The sequence below is a fragment of the Drosophila novamexicana genome, unplaced genomic scaffold (genome assembly GCF_003285875.2).
Source record: "Drosophila novamexicana strain 15010-1031.04,08,12 unplaced genomic scaffold, DnovRS2.1 tig00001429-arrow-arrow-pilon, whole genome shotgun sequence".
NCBI lineage: Eukaryota > Metazoa > Arthropoda > Insecta > Diptera > Drosophilidae > Drosophila > Drosophila novamexicana.
In genome coordinates, this window is record NW_020824857.1 from 143,028 (window position 1) to 164,454 (window position 21,427).

Sequence of the window (21,427 nt, forward strand, 5' to 3'; positions counted from 1 at the left end):
TTGTAACGTTATTATGGTGTGGCTGTTGAGTAGAGTCGACAGTAAGTAATGCGGTCATTTGCAAATTCGAGCCCTGCCAAGGGAACTTTTCTTATGCACTTGCAGAGGGTATTATAATTTTGGTGTTGGAATAAGAGGGTTGACGGTATCCCCTAGTCGGGAGCTCCCTACTAGAACCTCTTGTTTATATTTTATTTTATTTTGTTCTATAAATTATTACGCTTATATACCCTCTTCACCTAAATCAAATGAATTAAAATATATTAATTTAATTTCAATAACTTGAAAATGATAACAAATTTATTTTCTGTATTTGACCCATCAGCAATTTTTGGATTATCAATAAACTGAATAAGAACATTTTTAGGTCTTTTTATAATTCCTTCTATTTATTGATTAATACTGTTGGTTATATACTGTTTTTAAAGTGGAACTAAACAGGAAACTGAATCGGATTAATAGGTTTTTCTTTTTATTACGCATCTGTACGTCTACATTGGTCGGTAGTTCATAAGCGACAGAGAATGGTAAACTTAAGAATAAGAATAAGCACAAAGCAAAACAAAAGATTTAAGTGTGACCAGGATTCAAATATTAGTTGTTGCCGAAAAACTTATGCATATTTCAATACTCCTCAACAATTACATACTTGAAAACTTATTAATAACAATTCATTTCATTAATACATTTTACATGCTTGTTCTTTTGCAAATTTTTAGTTAGTACACAGCTCCAATTAAATGATTAACTTTATTTTTTATTTTTTCTATTTTATTTTATTTTGTTTTATAAATTATTACGCTTATATACCCTCTTCACCTAAATCAAATGAATTAAAATATATTAATTTAAATTCAATAACTTGAAAATGATAACAAATTTATTTTCTGTATTTGACCCATCAGCAATTTTTGGATTATCAATAAACTGAATAAAATTTTTATAATTCTTTCTATTTATTGATTAATACCTTCTGCTTAGATGTGGGTTCTATAGCGTCACTGACAAAATTAGCTGTGAAAAGGGGCACAGCTGGCCGGACTGGCAAATAAACCACATCCATCGGTCGGTGATGCTATTTAGAAAATTGTATTCTTTAACTAGTCTTTTAGCATATAATTCTATTATCTATTGTATAACCTATTGAAAAATGAGGAAGACACTCGGTTTGCCGACCATTAATAAATAAATAAATAAATAAATAATTAAATAACATACAGTTATTCATTTTATTAAATTTATTTAAATACATATATTTATATTTACACATTAATTTAAATAATTATATTATACTCTAATAAAAATAAATGTCTACACATTTAAATCACCCATTTCACTTAGTTGATTACAGACAATGACCATTAACAAGAGCAATTGGTACTATAACTACTGTTTCAGGAATAATTAAATGATTTCATCAATATGAAAACTCATTATTTTTTTAGGAAATATTATTACAATTTTAACTGTTTACCAATGATGACCAGATGTCTCTCGAGAAGGAACATATCAAGGATTACATACTTACCCAGTAACTATTGGTTTACGATGAGGAATAATTTTATTTATTTTATCAGAAATTTTATTTTTTGTAAGTTTTAATTTGAGCATTTTTCCATAGAAGTTTATCGCCAGCAATTGAATTAGGAGCCCCATGGCCACCTGCTGGAATTATTTTTTTTAACCCTTTTCAAATTCCTTTTTTAAATACTGCAATTTTATTAACATCAGGAGTTACTGTAACATGAGGAGTTTACTTGAAGCTTACTTCAAGCTTATGAATATATTGAAGTTCCATTTACAATTGCTGACTAGCCACAGGATTTCATGGAATTCATGTTCTTATTGAAAAAACATTTTTATTAATTTGTTTACTACGACATTTAAATAATCATTTCTCTAAAAATTATCACTTTGGATTTGAAGCAGCAGCATGATACTGACATTTTGTTGACTTAGTTTGATTATTTTTGTATATTACAATCTATTGATGGTTAATAAATTTATTATGTCAATATAGTATAAAAGTATATATGACTTCAAATCATAAGGTCTATTAATAAATAGTATTGATAATTTTTTCAATTCTTGTTATCGCCTCAGTAATTATAATAATTTCATTTATTGTAATAATTCTAGCTTCAATTTTATCTAAAAAAAAACTTTAGTTGATCGAAAAAAAGATCCCCATTTGAATGTGAATTTGATCCTAAATCATCATCTCGTTTACCGTTTTCTTTAAGACTTTTTTAATTACAATTATTTTTTTAAGTTTTGATGTTGAAATCGCTTTAATTCTTCCTATAATTATTATTTTTAAATTTTCAAATTTAATAATCTGATCAACAACTTCAATTACTTTCATTTTAATTTTATTAATTGGATTATACCATAAATGAAATCAAGGAATACTAAACTGATCTTAATAAATAATAGGGTTGTAGTTCATTATAACATTTGATTTGCATTTAAAAAGTATTAATTTTTCAGTCTACCTTATATTAATGTATGAATATGAAGCGATTTATTGCATTTATTTTCGACCAAATTTTAGGTAATTTTACGCTTATTCTTTGAAGCCTTGAAGCCAAACTAGAAGCCTATCACTGTTAATGCTAGAATTGAGCTTTTACTCCAATTAACGAAGTATGGTCAAGTATGGTCAACTTTTTTCTTTTAATGGTTAAATTCAATTTATACTTCTAATCACATAGTATAAAATAAAACTTTACATTTTCATTGTAAAAATAAAATTTTTATTTTATAAATTTCTAAAATAAATTCACTATATTTAAAAATTAAATAATCTTCCCAACATCTTCAGTGTTGTACTCTAAATATAAGTTATTTAAATATAAAAATACAAAACAAATTTACTAAAATTAAAATCCAGAATACAAATAATATTAAATAAATTTTTAAGTTATTATGAATTAAAAACAAAGTTTGAGAATAACCTAATAATTTTTAATATAAATGTTGACCTCCAAAATATTCTGATCAACTTTGATCAAATCTTTTACCAACAATTTGCCCATAATTTAAAGAATAAAAAATAGCTCCATAAGTACTAATATAAGGTATAAACCATATTGAACCTATAAAATTTGTTAAATTATATAAAATTATTGATTTAATATTCTACCTCCAATAATTCTTATAACTAATAAACCTATTATTTCCCGTAATATAACTCAACTTTCATCATTTAATTCATTTAAACCTATACAATTTAAATCCCCAGTTATTGAATAATAAACTAAACGAAATGAACAAACAGTTAAGCCAGTTGACAAAAAGTATAAAAAAAAGAAAAAATGTTATTATTACTAATTATCACAATTTCTAAAATTATATCCTTTGAAGAAAACCCTACATTAAAACAAGCATGGGGTAACAAGTGAAATATAGCTAGTTTATAAGAGCCTATAGATAAGATTCTTATTATTAATCCCAATTGACTTAAAGTGGATAATGCAATAATTTTTTTAAATCAAATTCAAAATTGGCTCCTAAACCTGCTATAAATATAGTTAAACCTGATAATAAAAGTAAAAACTGTCCTATTCATGTATTTATTAATAAAATATTAAGTCGAATCAATAAATACACTCCTGCAGTTACCAGTGTTGATGAATGAACTAAAACAGAAACAGGAGTTGGTGAAGCTATCGCAGCAGGTAACCATAATTTAATATTCATGCAATAGCCAATATTAAAGCTACATCCCGAATTCGATTTGATAAAGCTGTCAACATACCAGCATTATAAGATTAAATATTTTGAACATAAATAACTAAACAATATTAAACTAATCCTAAACCAACTCACCCTAATCTAAATTAGGTCTAATAATTAATATTATATATATTAAAGCTAGTATAATAATACGATTAATATTAATATCTCCTTATATACACTTTTCTGTAAAAAATAACTAAAGAAGAAATTATTAACACAAAAGATATAAGTAATAAACTTATTCACTCAAACAAAAAAGTCATAGTAATTGATATAGAATTTAAAGAAAGTACTTTTCATTCAATAAAGTAAACTAAATTATTCAATAAAAAATAAAATCTACAAAAAAAAAAAATTATTCTAATAAAAATTAAATTTAAAAATCTAATTCTAAAAATTGACGAATATTTCACGATCTAAAATGAATTTAGAAAATTGTATTCTTTAACTAGTCTTTTAGCATATAATTCAATTATCTATTGTATAACCTATTGAAAAATGAGGAAGACACTCGGTTTGCCGACCATTAATAAATAAATAAATAAATAAATAATTAAATAACATACAGTTCTGATAACAATTCAATACTTCAACCATCAAGCTCAGAAGTTATCCGAAAAGTGGAACTAACTTCAAGTGAAGATAGTATTTGAATCCCAAATTAGGAAATTCAACCTGGCACTTACGTTGCAAACACAGTTGCAACACAAAAGAAAACATATGTCCGACTTCTTAATACGACCATAAAGACCAATTTATTAATATAAGTAATCTAAGCTTTGAACCACTTTCGAACTACGACGTGGTTCAAACTACTCCTGAAAAGAGAAAAAACACAGTAATAGCTCAATTAAATAAAAAAAACTTTCCAAAACAATTTTAACCACAATCAATAGAATTATGCACCAGTATAGTTATGTTTTTGGACTTGAAACTGAATCAGTAACAACAAGTAATTAGTATAAGCAAAGATTGAAGGATAGTCAACCAATTTATATTAAAAACTATCAAAGCCCGCATAGTCAGGTAGATTAAATTCAAAAACAAGTAGGCAAATTAATCTCCAATAAAATTGTCGAACCATCAGTTTCAGAATACAATAGCCCACCTTTACTAGTTCTAAAGAAAGCACTTCCAGACTCAGAAGATAAGAAATGACGATTAGTAATTGACTATCGTCAGATTAATAAAAGCTATTGTCTGATGAATTTCCACAACCTAGAATTGATGATATTTTAGATCAACTAGGTAGAGCAAAATATTTCTCATGCTTTGAGTTAATGTCAGGCTTTCACCAAATTGAACTTGAAGAAAGTTCAAGAAATTTAACGTATTTTTTTTGGTTTAACAATAGCGCCAAATTTACTTCAGAGACTATGTCATTCTCTGGACTCGATCCTTCTCAAGCATACCTTTACATGGATGATCTAAAATATAAAGCGCTGTCCGCATTGTGTGGGACTTGATAGTTTTTAATAGTTTTCAGTTAAAAGTGATCGACGTGTTTTACTTGTGCTCCAAGATTTTTATTTATTTTTGGGCTTCTTGAATCCTGCTTTTTATTTCTAAATTTTCCCTTTGGTGCTTTATTTAAAAAGCTTTTATGAATTGTGCAAAGTGTTATCTGTCGTGCAGCGTAAGTATGTTAATTATTATTGCCTGTTTTAATTCTTTTGCTTTGGTGCTCCCCTGTGTATACACTTGTTTGTGCGTGTGTTCGCTGCATACTTTCTGCTTGTGCATCGCGCTCTCGCAAATTTTTTCTATTGTTTTTCACTCCAAACAATTTGTATACGAATAATTGTTTTTTGATCGTTTACTTGCTGTATCTTGTGCACCGTTTTCGTTTTGTTCTGCGCTCTCGAAACTTGCATACGCATTTAATAATTATGTCGTGCTGTAAGAAACCGTGCACGTTCAAGCAGACTGATGATTCTGTACTGCCGCATTTGTTAATTGCTGGCTGTGTGAGAATATGATGTATGCTAAATGTGCAGGTCTCACTGGGCGTGATTGCGCCAAATCGCTGCAATTGCCAAGAAGGGCTGCGGTGGCTTGCGTTGGTTGTGCCCAGAATGCAGCGACAAGCAAATTGATTTCTCCAGATTGTATAATTCTGTGAGAAATCAATTCTTAAAATTGAATAATGTGGCTAAGTAGCTCTCGAGTAATTTTGACTCGAGCTTTGCTTGGCAAATACAAATTCGAGTCTCCAACCAATCGCCGGTTGGAGCTCCACATTTTGCAATTGCCCTCTACGTCTGTTCAGGCACCTACGGCTTTCTTGTCCCTACCTATCAACTTGGATTTATCTGCAATGTTGTGTTTATCGCCTTCTCCGAGCGACTGCCCAATTACCCCTGTTTCAGCCCCTGTAATAGTCCCAGTAGAGCCCGTACCTGATCCTGTCCCAGTTATCCAAACTGCCTAAGCCCCGTCAGCTCCTGGCCGCAAAGGTAGACCTGCCGGAAATCTTGCCCAAATTGTTAAAAACAATCATGGTTCCTCTTTAGCTCCTCCAACTCCTGTATTACCTGCAGCCCCATCAGCGCCTTCTTTAACGGTTGTTGCCCCTCGAAGGCAAGTTTTTGTGTCTCGACTTTCGTCGGACACTACTTCTGAGTCGTTGGCAGCCTATATTGCTAGCAAATCTTCTGCTAGCGTGTCAATAACCAAATTTAATTTCTCCACCCCTCGTGAAATATCATCATTCAAAATAAATGTTTCACATGATATGTTCCCAATCATTTGTGATCCCGAATTTCGGCCTCCACACATGATTGCTCACGAGTTCAAACCTAAAAAGCGTAACCAGCCTGTCACCCTTCCAGTCCCTTTAATACAGGGTACCATTTCTGCCCCGAAAAACTAACTTTATCTTCAGAACAAATCTTTATTCATTATCAGAATGTTGGAGGTCTCATTTCAAAGCTTAAAAATCTTTTCATGGCCAGCAATTTCTTCGAATCGGATATAATCGCATTTTCAGAAACATGGTTAAATTCAATCATATCTGATTTTGAGGTTTTTGTCAAATAATTTTATTTTGCATAGAAATGATCGGCCGACTCGAGGTAGTGGGGTGTTAATTGCCGTTAAAACCACACTCCAGTCAGAACTTTTCTATTTTAGAACGCCTGCTAACGCTGAGATTGTCTCAGTAAGGGTGTCTTTTCCTTCACGGTATATCTATATTACATGCTCTTATGTCCTTCCTTCTTCTGATATTCAAGCTTATATTTTTTTATTTATTGCATTTCCATCATTACGTTTATTATATTTACTGGATGAAATGAATAAACCTTCAGTAACTTTAAAAAGAATTGGTCAACAATGATACTGAAGTTATGAATATTCAGATTTTAACAATGTTGATTCATATATAATTCCTACAAATGAAATTTCAAAAGATAGAATTCGTTTATTAGATGTAGATAACCGAATTGTTCTGCCTATAAATTCCCAAATTCGAATTTTAGTAACCGCCGCTGACGTAATTCATTCATGAACAATCCGTCCAGGTTTATTTTATGGCCAATGTTCAGAAATTTGTGGCTAATCATAGTTTTATACCAATTGTAATTGAAAGAGTTCCTGTAAATTATTTTATTAAATGAAGTTCTAATAACGTATATTCTTCATTAGATTACTGAAAGCAAGTACTGGTCTCTTAAACCATTTTATAGTAAATTAGCACTTCTAATGAATTATAAAAAAATTAGTTAAAATTATAACATTAGTATGTCAAACTAAAATTATTAAACGATTAATATTTTTTAATTCCACAAATAGCTCCAATTAAATGATTAACTTTATTTTTTATTTTTTCTATTTTATTTTATTTTGTTTTATAAATTATTACGCTTATATACCCTCTTCACCTAAATCAAATGAATTAAAATATATTAATTTAAATTCAATAACTTGAAAATGATAACAAATTTATTTTCTGTATTTGACCCATCAGCAATTTTTGGATTATCAATAAACTGAATAAAAACATTTTTAGGTCTTTTTATAATTCTTTCTATTTATTGATTAATACCTTCTGCTTAGATGTGGGTTCTATAGCGTCACTGACAAAATTAGCTGTGAAAAGGGGCACAGCTGGCCGGACTGGCAAATAAACCACATCCATCGGTCGGTGATGCTATTTAGAAAATTGTATTCTTTAACTAGTCTTTTAGCATATAATTCTATTATCTATTGTATAACCTATTGAAAAATGAGGAGGACACTCGGTTTGCCGACCATTAATAAATAAATAAATAAATAAATAATTAAATAACATACAGTTATTCATTTTATTAAATTTATTTAAATACATATATTTATATTTACACATTAATTTAAATAATTATATTATACTCTAATAAAAATAAATGTCTACACATTTAAATCACCCATTTCACTTAGTTGATTACAGACTATGACCATTAACAAGAGCAATTGGTACTATAACTACTGTTTCAGGAATAATTAAATGATTTCATCAATATGAAAACTCATTATTTTTTTAGGAAATATTATTACAATTTTAACTGTTTACCAATGATGACCAGATGTCTCTCGAGAATGAACATATCTAGGATTACATACTTACCCAGTAACAATTGGTTTACGATGAGGAATAATATTATTTATTTTATCAAATTTTATTTTTTGTAAGTTTTAATTTGAGCATTTTTCCACAGAAGTTTATCGCCAGCAATTGAATTAGGAGCCTCATGGCCACCTGCTGGAATTATTTCTTTTAACCCTTTTCAAATTCCTTTTTTAAATACTGCAATTTTGTTAATATCAGGAGTTACTGTAACATGAGCACACCATAGATTAATAGAAGGAAACCATTCACAAACTACTCAAGGTCTAATTTTTACTGTTCTTTTAGGAGTTTACTTGAAGCTTACTTCAAGCTTATGAATATATTGAAGTTCCATTTACAATTGCTGACTCAGTTTATGGTTCAACATTTTTATAGCCACAGGATTTCATGGAATTCATGTTCTTATTGAAAAAACATTTTTATTAATTTGTTTACTACGACATTTAAATAATCATTTCTCTAAAAATTATCACTTTGGATTTGAAGCAGCAGCATGATACTGACATTTTGTTGACTTAGTTTGATTATTTTTGTATATTACAATCTATTGATGGTTAATAAATTTATTATATCAATATAGTATAAAAGTATATATGACTTCAAATCATAAGGTCTATTAATAAATAGTATTGATAATTTTTTCAATTCTTGTTATCGCCTCAGTAATTATAATAATTTCATTTATTGTAATAATTCTAGCTTCAATTTTATCTAAAAAAAAACTTTAGTTGATCGAAAAAAAGATCCCCATTTGAATGTGAATTTGATCCTAAATCATCATCTCGTTTACCGGTTTCTTTAAGACTTTTTTAATTACAATTATTTTTTAAGTTTTGATGTTGAAATCGCTTTAATTCTTCCTATAATTATTATTTTTAAATTTTCAAATTTAATAATCTGATCAACAACTTCAATTACTTTCATTTTAATTTTATTAATTGGATTATACCATGAATGAAATCAAGGAATACTAAACTGATCTTAATAAATAATAGGGTTGTAGTTCATTATAACATTTGATTTGCATTTAAAAAGTATTAATTTTTCAGTCTACCTTATATTAATGTATGAATATGAAGCGATTTATTGCATTTATTTTCGACCAAATTTTAGGTAATTTTACGCTTATTCTTTGAAGCCTTGAAGCCAAACTAGAAGCCTATCACTGTTAATGCCAGAATTGAGCTTTTACTCCAATTAACGAAGTATGGTCAAGTATGGTCAACTTTTTTCTTTTAATGGTTAAATTCCATTTATACTTCTAATTACATAGTATAAAATAAAACTTTACATTTTCATTGTAAAAATAAAATTTTTATTTTATAAATTTCTAAAATAAATTCACTATATTTAAAAATTAAATAATCTTCCCAACATCTTCAGTGTTGTACTCTAAATATAAGTTATTTAAATATAAAAATACAAAACAAATTTACTAAAATTAAAATCTAGAATACAAATAATATTAAATAAATTTTTAAGTTATTATGAATTAAAAACAAAGTTTGAGAATAACCTAATAATTTTTAATATAAATGTTGACCTCCAAAATATTCTGATCAACTTTGATCAAATCTTTTACCAACAATTTGCCCATAATTTAAAGAATAAAAAATAACTCCATAAGTACTAATATAAGGTATAAACCATATTGAACCTATAAAATTTGTTAAATTATATAAAATTATTGATTTATTAGTAGTGTAACAATTTCTTACTGAAATTAAATAACCAAATAAACCTCCAAAAATACATACAAATAAAGTTAATAATTAAAAAAAAAGGGAAACAAATTATATAAGGTACAGGAAAAATTAACCAATTTAATATTCTACCTCCAATAATTCTTATAACTAATAAACCTATTATTTCCCGTAATATAACTCAACTTTCATCATTTAATTCATTTAAACCTATACAATTTAAATCTCCAGTTATTGAATAATAAACTAAACGAAATGAACAAACAGTTAAGCCAGTTGACAAAAAGTATAAAAAAAAGAAAAAATTTTATTATTACTAATTATCACAATTTCTAAAATTATGTCCTTTGAAGAAAACCCTACATTAAAACAAGCATGGGGTAACAAGTGAAATATAGCTAGTTTATAAGAGCCTATAGATAAGATTCTTATTATTAATCCCAATTGACTTAAAGTGGATAATGCAATAATTTTTTTTAAATCAAATTCAAAATTGGCTCCTAAACCTGCTATAAATATAGTTAAACCTGATAATAAAAGTAAAAACTGTCCTATTCATGTATTTCTTAATAAAATATTAAGTCGAATCAATAAATACACTCCTGCAGTTACCAGTGTTGATGAATGAACTAAAACAGAAACAGGAGTTGGTGAAGCTATCGCAGCAGGTAACCATAATTTAATATTCATGCAATAGCCAATATTAAAGCTACATCCCGAATTCGATTTGATAAAGCTGTCAACATACCAGCATTATAAGATTAAATATTTTGAACATAAATAACTAAACAATATTAAACTAATCCTAAACCAACTCACCCTAATCTAAATTAGGTCTAATAATTAATATTATAGATAAAACAAATATTAAAGCTAGTATAATAATACGATTAATATTAATATCTCCTTATATACACTTTTCTGTAAAAAATAACTAAAGAAGAAATTATTAACACAAAAGATATAATTAATAAACTTATTCACTCAAACAAAAAAGTCATAGTAATTGATATAGAATTTAAAGAAAGTACTTTTCATTCAATAAAGTAAACTAAATTATTCAATAAAAAATAAAATCTACAAAAAAAAAAATTATTCTAATAAAATTTAAATTTAAAAATCTAATTCTAAAAATTGACGAATATTTCACGATCTAAAATGAATTTAGAAAATTGTATTCTTTAACTAGTCTTTTAGCATATAATTCAATTATCTATTGTATAACCTATTGAAAAATGAGGAAGACACTCGGTTTGCCGACCATTAATAAATAAATAAATAAATAAATAATTAAATAACATACAGTTCTGATAACAATTCAATACTTCAACCACCAAGCTCAGAAGTTATCCGAAAAGTGGAACTAACTTCAAGTGAAGATAGTATTTGAATCCCAAATTAGGAAATTCAACCTGGCACTTACGTTGCAAACACAGTTGCAACACAAAAGAAAACATATGTCCGACTTCTTAATACGACCATAAAGACCAATTTATTAATATAAGTAATCTAAGCTTTGAACCACTTTCGAACTACGACGTGGTTCAAACTACTCCTGAAAAGAGAAAAAACACAGTAATAGCTCAATTAAATAAAAAAAACTTTCCAAAACAATTTTAACCACAATCAATAGAATTATGCACCAGTATAGTTATGTTTTTGGATTTGAAACTGAATCAGTAACAACAAGTAATTAGTATAAGCAAAGATTGAAGGATAGTCAACCAATTTATATTAAAAACTATCAAAGCCCGCATAGTCAGGTAGATTAAATTCAAAAACAAGTAGGCAAATTAATCTCCAATAAAATTGTCGAACCATCAGTTTCAGAATACAATAGCCCACCTTTACTAGTTCTAAAGAAAGCACTTCCAGACTCAGAAGATAAGAAATGACGATTAGTAATTGACTATCGTCAGATTAATAAAAGCTATTGTCTGATGAATTTCCACAACCTAGAATTGATGATATTTTAGATCAACTAGGTAGAGCAAAATATTTCTCATGCTTTTAGTTAATGTCAGGCTTTCACCAAATTGGACTTGAAGAAAGTTCAAGAAATTTAACGTATTTTTTTTGGTTTAACAATAGCGCCAAATTTACTTCAGAGACTATGTCATTCTCTGGACTCGATCCTTCTCAAGCATACCTTTACATGGATGATCTAAAATATAAAGCGCTGTCCGCATTGTGTGGGACTTGATAGTTTTTAATAGTTTTCAGTTAAAAGTGATCGACGTGTTTTACTTGTGCTCCAAGATTTTTATTTATTTTTGGGCTTGACTCCTGCTTTTTATTTCTAAATTTTCCCTTTGGTGCTTTATTTAAAAAGCTTTTATAAATTGTGCAAAGTGTTATCTGTCGTGCAGCGTAAGTATGTTAATTATTATTGCCTGTTTTAATTCTTTTGCTTTGGTGCTCCCCTATGTATACACTTGTTTGTGCGTGTGTTCGCTGCATACTTTCTGCTTGTGCATCGCGCTCTCGCAAATTTTTTCTATTGTTTTTCACTCCAAACAATTTGTATACGAATAATTGTTTTTTGAGTGTTTACTTGCTGTATCTTGTGCACCGTTTTCGTTTTGTTCTGCGCTCTCGAAACTTGCATACGCATTTAATAATTATGTCGTGCTGTAAGAAACCGTGCACGTTCAAGCAGACTGATGATTCTGTACTGCCGCATTTGTTAATTGCTGAGAATATGATGTATGCTAAATGTGCAGGTCTCACTGGGCGTGATTGCGCCAAATCGCTGCAATTGCCAAGAAGGGCTGCGGTGGCTTGCGTTGGTTGTGCCCAGAATGCAGCGACAAGCAAATTGATTTCTCCAGATTGTATAATTCTGTGAGAAATCAATTCTTAAAATTGAATAATGTGGCTAAGTAGCTCTCGAGTAATTTTGACTCGAGTTTTGAGTTGCTTGGCAAATACAAATTCGAGTCTCCAACCAATCGCCGGTTGGAGCTCCACATTTTGCAATTGCCCTCTACGTCTGTTCAGGCACCTACGGCTTTCTTGTCCCTACCTATCAACTTGGATTTATCTGCAATGTTGTCTTTATCGCCTTCTCCGAGCGACTGCCCAATTACCCCTGTTTCAGCCCCTGTAATAGTCCCAGTAGAGCCCGTACCTGATCCTGTCCCAGTTATCCAAACTGCCTAAGCCCCGTCAGCTCCTGGCCGCAAAGGTAGACCTGCCGGAAATCTTGTCCAAATTGTTAAAAACAATCATGGTTCCTCTTTAGCTCCTCCAACTCCTGTATTACCTGCAGCCCCATCAGCGCCTTCTTTAACGGTTGTTGCCCCTCGAAGGCAAGTTTTTGTGTCTCGACTTTCGTCGGACACTACTTCTGAGTCGTTGGCAGCCTATATTGCTAGCAAATCTTCTGCTAGCGTGTCAATAACCAAATTTAATTTCTCCACCCCTCGTGAAATATCATCATTCAAAATAAATGTTTCACATGATATGTTCCCAATCATTTGTGATCCCGAATTTCGGCCTCCACACATGATTGCTCACGAGTTCAAACCTAAAAAGCGTAACCAGCCTGTCACCCTTCCAGTCCCTTTAATACAGGGTACCATTTCTGCCCCGAAAAACTAACTTTATCTTCAGAACAAATCTTTATTCATTATCAGAATGTTAGAGGTCTCATTTCAAAGCTTAAAAATCTTTTCATGGCCAGCAATTCCTTCGAATCGGATATAATCGCATTTTCAGAAACATGGTTAAATTCAATCATATCTGATTTTGAGGTTTTTGTCAAATAATTTTATTTTGCATAGAAATGATCGGCCGACTCGAGGTAGTGGGGTGTTAATTGCCGTTAAAACCACACTCCAGTCAGAACTTTTCTATTTTAGAACGCCTGCTAACGCTGAGATTGTCTCAGTAAGGGTGTCTTTTCCTTCACGGTATATCTATATTACATGCTCTTATGTCCTTCCTTCTTCTGATATTCAAGCTTATATATTTTTATTTATTGCATTTCCATCTTTACGTTTATTATATTTACTGGATGAAATGAATAAACCTTCAGTAACTTTAAAAAGAATTGGTCAACAATGATACTGAAGTTATGAATATTCAGATTTTAACAATGTTGATTCATATATAATTCCTACAAATGAAATTTCAAAAGATAGAATTCGTTAATTAGATGTAGATAACCGAATTGTTCTGCCTATAAATTCCCAAATTCGAATTTTAGTAACCGCCGCTGACGTAATTCATTCATGAACAATCCGTCCAGGATTATTTTATGGCCAATGTTCAGAAATTTGTGGCTAATCATAGTTTTATACCAATTGTAATTGAAAGAGTTCCTGTAAATTATTTTATTAAATGAAGTTCTAATAACGTATATTCTTCATTAGATTACTGAAAGCAAGTACTGGTCTCTTAAACCATTTTATAGTAAATTAGCACTTCTAATGAATTATAAAAAAATTAGTTAAAATTATAACATTAGTATGTCAAACTAAAATTATTAAACGATTAATATTTTTTAATTCCACAAATAGCTCCAATTAAATGATTAACTTTATTTTTTATTTTTTCTATTTTATTTTATTTTGTTTTATAAATTATTACGCTTATATACCCTCTTCACCTAAATCAAATGAATTAAAATATATTAATTTAAATTCAATAACTTGAAAATGATAACAAATTTATTTTCTGTATTTGACCCATCAGCAATTTTTGGATTATCAATAAACTGAATAAAATTTTTATAATTCTTTCTATTTATTGATTAATACCTTCTGCTTAGATGTGGGTTCTATAGCGTCACTGACAAAATTAGCTGTGAAAAGGGGCACAGCTGGCCGGACTGGCAAATAAACCACATCCATCGGTCGGTGATGCTATTTAGAAAATTGTATTCTTTAACTAGTCTTTTAGCATATAATTCTATTATCTATTGTATAACCTATTGAAAAATGAGGAAGACACTCGGTTTGCCGACCATTAATAAATAAATAAATAAATAAATAATTAAATAACATACAGTTATTCATTTTATTAAATTTATTTAAATACATATATTTATATTTACACATTAATTTAAATAATTATATTATACTCTAATAAAAATAAATGTCTACACATTTAAATCACCCATTTCACTTAGTTGATTACAGACTATGACCATTAACAAGAGCAATTGGTACTATAACTACTGTTTCAGGAATAATTAAATGATTTCATCAATATGAAAACTCATTATTTTTTTAGGAAATATTATTACAATTTTAACTGTTTACCAATGATGACCAGATGTCTCTCGAGAATGAACATATCTAGGATTACATACTTACCCAGTAACAATTGGTTTACGATGAGGAATAATATTATTTATTTTATCAGAAATTTTATTTTTTGTAAGTTTTAATTTGAGCATTTTTCCACAGAAGTTTATCGCCAGCAATTGAATTAGGAGCCTCATGGCCACCTGCTGGAATTATTTCTTTTAACCCTTTTCAAATTCCTTTTTTAAATACTGCAATTTTGTTAATATCAGGAGTTACTGTAACATGAGCACACCATAGATTAATAGAAGGAAACCATTCACAAACTACTCAAGGTCTAATTTTTACTGTTCTTTTAGGAGTTTACTTGAAGCTTACTTCAAGCTTATGAATATATTGAAGTTCCATTTACAATTGCTGACTCAGTTTATGGTTCAACATTTTTATAGCCACAGGATTTCATGGAATTCATGTTCTTATTGAAAAAACATTTTTATTAATTTGTTTACTACGACATTTAAATAATCATTTCTCTAAAAATTATCACTTTGGATTTGAAGCAGCAGCATGATACTGACATTTTGTTGACTTAGTTTGATTATTTTTGTATATTACAATCTATTGATGGTTAATAAATTTATTATATCAATATAGTATAAAAGTATATATGACTTCAAATCATAAGGTCTATTAATAAATAGTATTGATAATTTTTTCAATTCTTGTTATCGCCTCAGTAATTATAATAATTTCATTTATTGTAATAATTCTAGCTTCAATTTTATCTAAAAAAAAACTTTAGTTGATCGAAAAAAAGATCCCCATTTGAATGTGAATTTGATCCTAAATCATCATCTCGTTTACCGTTTTCTTTAAGACTTTTTTAATTACAATTATTTTTTTAAGTTTTGATGTTGAAATCGCTTTAATTCTTCCTATAATTATTATTTTTAAATTTTCAAATTTAATAATCTGATCAACAACTTCAATTACTTTCATTTTAATTTTATTAATTGGATTATACCATGAATGAAATCAAGGAATACTAAACTGATCTTAATAAATAATAGGGTTGTAGTTCATTATAACATTTGATTTGCATTTAAAAAGTATTAATTTTTCAGTCTACCTTATATTAATGTATGAATATGAAGCGATTTATTGCATTTATTTTCGACCAAATTTTAGGTAATTTTACGCTTATTCTTTGAAGCCTTGAAGCCAAACTAGAAGCCTATCACTGTTAATGCTAGAATTGAGCTTTTACTCCAATTAACGAAGTATGGTCAAGTATGGTCAACTTTTTTCTTTTAATGGTTAAATTCCATTTATACTTCTAATTACATAGTATAAAATAAAACTTTACATTTTCATTGTAAAAATAAAATTGTTATTTTATAAATTTCTAAAATAAATTCACTATATTTAAAAATTAAATAATCTTCCCAACATCTTCAGTGTTGTACTCTAAATATAAGTTATTCAAATATAAAAATACAAAACAAATTTACTAAAATTAAAATCCAGAATACAAATAATATTAAATAAATTTTTAAGTTATTATGAATTAAAAACAAAGTTTGAGAATAACCTAATAATTTTTAATATAAATGTTGACCTCCAAAATATTCTGATCAACTTTGATCAAATCTTTTACCAACAATTTGCCCATAATTTAAGGAATAAAAAATAACTCCATAAGTACTAATATAAGGTATAAACCATATTGAACCTATAAAATTTGTTAAATTATATAAAATTATTGATTTATTAGTAGTGTAACAATTTCTTACTGAAATTAAATAACCAAATAAACCTCCAAAAATACATACAAATAAAGTTAATAATTAAAAAAAAAAGGGAAACAAATTATATAAGGTACAGGAAAAATTAACCAATTTAATATTCTACCTCCAATAATTCTTATAACTAATAAACCTATTATTTCCCGTAATATAACTCAACTTTCATCATTTAATTCATTTAAACCTATACAATTTAAATCCCCAGTTATTTGTTGCATTTGACGTTATCGGCAGCACCGAGGGTTACTCAGTTGGTTGCGTGCGATATTATCGGCCACGCCGATATCTTTTGTCATATGGTCGGAGTATGCGGGGTGACGCTGGGCCCACGGCGGAGCCCAAATTTTTGAAGGGTGGCAACGCCAGACATGCGATCCACGGCGCCAAAAGCGACGATTGCTATTGGCCGCCCGGTTCGCTCTTAAAGAGAATATGAGGAGAGTGGATCGCATGCCCTTGGATATGCCCTTGGCCTTCATTTGGGCCGTTGACCCAAAAAAATGCAGCTGTGCAGATGAGCAGCAACGGTGCCCGCCTCGCAAATGTATGCGTGTGCCGAAATTCGGCACCGATGGTGTGGCTGCCCAAAATGTCGGGGCGTTCGATTTGTTCAGCGGTTAACGGCGGGCGTGCCAGCTCGAAGTGAGCAAAAAAGTTGTATATTGCATATCTGCTCAAAACTCTCGAATTTTTTCCCTTCTACAAATTAAGCCGGCGCGTAACACAAATGACTTAACAGACAAATAAAAGTTTTGGTTTTGTGTTTTTTTTGCCCTTTAATAAATATATCCAAATCAAACCGCTCGAGTCACAAAAAAAAAAATATAATAAAAAAATTAAAAGAGATTTAAAACTTAAGTGCGACGAGAGACGAACCAAATAAGCCAAAAATTAACGGCTCCGGCACCAAGGAGACCAGCTCGCGCACCAGAGAGGCCCACGAAACATTCAAAGGCCAGGATTCAGTTCAGCGGCGCAAACCAGCCATATCCGCGACGCCGCCAGCAAGCGTCGGCGCAAACCTGAAGGCGACGAGACGAGCCACCAACGACCGGGCTCCAACAACGAAGAAGCGGCCACAGGCGAGACCCCGCCCACATCCACCGAGTGAGTCCGTTCCATATTTTTGCCCATCCTCGTTCGAGCCCCTGGCAGAGTCAGAAGAAGACTCCTAATTGCACTCCCTGAAGAGGAGTAGATTTTTTTTATCGTTAAATTTAGTTAATTTGTATTTATAAAATATATTTATACATACATAGGCACTTACGCCGAGCTTCACTTTAGAGTGCGAACGGTGAGGGAAACTCCAAAGGTGATGCATCTGCGCCTGTAAAATATAAAAATCTAAAATTAGCACTTGCGCGAACTATGCTCACATACTTACCCAATTTGAATTTACGCATTTATATCGCCCCTTACCACCCCCAGAGAGCTCTTTAGGTAGGGTAAGGTAGAATTAAGCGATTTAATACATACAATACATAATACGTGACATACCCAGTTTTAAGTAATTGTGTGGGCCATTGTTCCTAAATCGGCGCAACGATCGCCTCTAAAGTGCCTTCTGGCGCGTTTATTTTGTGGCGACTAGCAATATCCTTGTAGTATTTCGTCGCCTGTTCCATTCAGTGTTGTAAAAAAAATAAAAAAATTAATTCTATAATATAAGAGAAAAATTTAGGAATTAATGCACTTTGTCAATTAGTATAAATATATGCAACAGTAATACGCACCTGGAGAAGAAATGTTCACGTGCATGAATACGAATTTACCTGAATAGAGACCTCGTGCAAATTGGACAGAAATAAAAGAAATATTAATGCCAATAATTATAAGAGTACACAAACCATTATACGCACCTGTGAAGTTAATGAATTATCCGCTTGCATGAGATCCTAAACAGCTGCAAGATAAATGCTATAAGCAATGATTATGATTGTTATACATTTTAAGAAAACGCAACCAATTATACGCACCTATTGAAAGAAATCATGTCCGGCTAAAATAATATTGTTGGGGAGAGTGGGCATTATGGCCGACACGGGCTAATATAGGCCATTTAGTGGCCAAAATGAGGGAGACGAGTGGAGGTGATCGTCTCATGGTAGGGCGGGTACGCTGGGTCCGGAACCGGGGCCCGTTCTGGAAGAGTAAGGTGGATAAATAGTGTTTTTTGTTAATTTATATTGAGTGTCTTACCTTTGTTGTTTACATTTTCATAGTTTTTACAGCTGTGTAGTTTGTTCATGAGTTAGTAGTTCCGAATATTTGTTACCGATTATGCGGTTCATTTTGAGTAGTGTTGTGTGAGTCTGTTTTGCTGCAGACGTGTAGCTTTGTTGTTATCGATTGTGCGGACTGCGGGCCAGGGATGGGACCACACCCAGAGAATCCGATGAGCCAGCCGGCGCGGCCCACTGAGAAACAAGCAGTTCCGTAACATATTGAATAATAAACTAAACGAAATGAACAAACAGTTAAGCCAGTTGACAAAAAGTATAAAAAAAAGAAAAAATTTTATTATTACTAATTATCACAATTTCTAAAATTATGTCCTTTGAAGAAAACCCTACATTAAAACAAGCATGGGGTAACAAGTGAAATATAGCTAGTTTATAAGAGCCTATAGATAAGATTCTTATTATTAATCCCAATTGACTTAAAGTGGATAATGCAATAATTTTTTTTAAATCAAATTCAAAATTGGCTCCTTAACCTGCTATAAATATAGTTAAACCTGATAATAAAAGTAAAAACTGTCCTATTCATGTATTTCTTAATAAAATATTAAGTCGAATCAATAAATACACTCCTGCAGTTACCAGTGTTGATGAATGAACTAAAACAGAAACAGCAGTTGGTGAAGCTATCGCAGCAGGTAACCATAATTTAATATTCATGCAATAGCCAATAATAAAGCTACATCCCGAATTCGATTTGATAAAGCTGTCAACATACCAGCATTATAAGATTAAATATTTTGAAAATAAATAACTAAACAATATTAAACTAATCCTAAACCATCTCACCCTAATAAAATTTGTACTAAATTAGGTATAATAAATATAGATATACAAATATAGGTAAAACAAATATTTAAGCTAGTATGATTAAACGATTATTATTAATATCTCCTTATATACACTTTTCTGTAAAAAATAACTAAAGAAGAAATTATTAACACAAAAGATATAAATAATAAACTTATTCACTCAAACAAAAAAGTCATAGTAATTGATATAGAATTTAAAGAAAGTACTTCTCATTCAATAAAGTATACTAAATTATTCAATAAAAAATAAAATCTACAAAAAAGAACATGTTATTCTAATAGAAATTAAATTTAAAAATCTAATTCTACAAATTGATGAATATTTTACGATCTAAAATGAATTACTCATATCACTAACACCACAAATTAGTATTTTTTTTAACTATTTAAATATAATCACAATAATTAATAAATATTCACGAATTTTACCTATTCTTTAGAATAAGCCCCAGAAAAAATTTTTCCATGTTGACTAAATAAATATAAATATAAAGTATACGCTGCTCTAAAAAAAGATAATAAAGTAAGTATAATAATAGATCAAGAAACAATTCTATTTAATTAAGAAATTTCACCCAATAAATTTAATGTTGGAGGAGCTTCTATATTAGCTGATCTTAATAAAAATATAAATAAAAATATATAAAATTTAATAATCCCTTATTAATTAATAAACTTCGTCTACCTAATCGCTCATAAGATACATTAGCTAAACAAAATAACCCAGATGAACAAAGCCCATGAGCAATTATTAATCTATAAGACCCACTTAGCCCTCAATAAGATATAGTTAAAAGTCCTGCTAATGCAATTCCTATATGAGCCACTGAAGAATAAGCAATTAAAGCCTTTAAATCAGTTTGACATAAACACACAAATCTAATTAATCCTCCCCCAACTAATCTGATTCTAATTCAAATAAATCTATATTTTAAACTTATTACCTGTAAAATTGATAAAACCCGTAATATACCGTAACCTCCTATTTTTAATATAATCCCAGCTAAAATTATAGAACCAGAAACAAGAGCTTCAACATGAGCTTAAGGTAATCACAAATGAACTAAAAATATCGGTATTTTTACTAAAAATGAACATACTAAACAAAAATATAATAGGTCATTAAATATAAAATTATTTATTAAATAAAAATTTATTTATCCTATTTAATTTATCAAATAAAAAATACCAATTAATATAGGTAAAGAAACTATAAAGTATAAAATAATAAATAAATACCAGCTTGTAATCGTTCAGGTTGGTACCCT

General features: G+C 29.7%; 1 long non-coding RNA gene and 4 pseudogenes across 4 annotated transcripts; all 5 read right to left on the reverse strand.

Moving 5' to 3' along the window:
• LOC115767625 overlaps positions 1 to 3,367 on the reverse strand; it is a 53,415-nt pseudogene extending 50,048 nt beyond the window's left edge.
• Positions 3,368 to 3,462: 95 nt separating this feature from the next.
• On the reverse strand, positions 3,463 to 8,714 carry LOC115767626 (annotated as a pseudogene).
• Positions 8,715 to 10,317: 1,603 nt separating this feature from the next.
• LOC115767627 lies at positions 10,318 to 15,743 on the reverse strand (annotated as a pseudogene).
• A 2,767-nt stretch (positions 15,744 to 18,510) lies between these two features.
• On the reverse strand, positions 18,511 to 19,241 carry LOC115767639. Of its 4 annotated transcripts, XR_004018399.1 has the most exons (5): positions 19,084 to 19,241; positions 18,967 to 19,010; positions 18,880 to 18,891; positions 18,605 to 18,723; positions 18,511 to 18,541 (listed from the first exon to the last, which is right to left on the reverse strand). It is a non-coding gene; the product is annotated as an uncharacterized LOC115767639 (long non-coding RNA). The 4 variants fall into 4 exon arrangements; XR_004018398.1 differs by lacking the exon at positions 18,880 to 18,891; XR_004018400.1 differs by lacking the exon at positions 18,880 to 18,891 and having other exon boundaries at positions 18,605 to 18,764.
• A 343-nt stretch (positions 19,242 to 19,584) lies between these two features.
• Positions 19,585 to 21,198, reverse strand: LOC115767628 (annotated as a pseudogene).
• Positions 21,199 to 21,427: the final 229 nt, after the last annotated feature.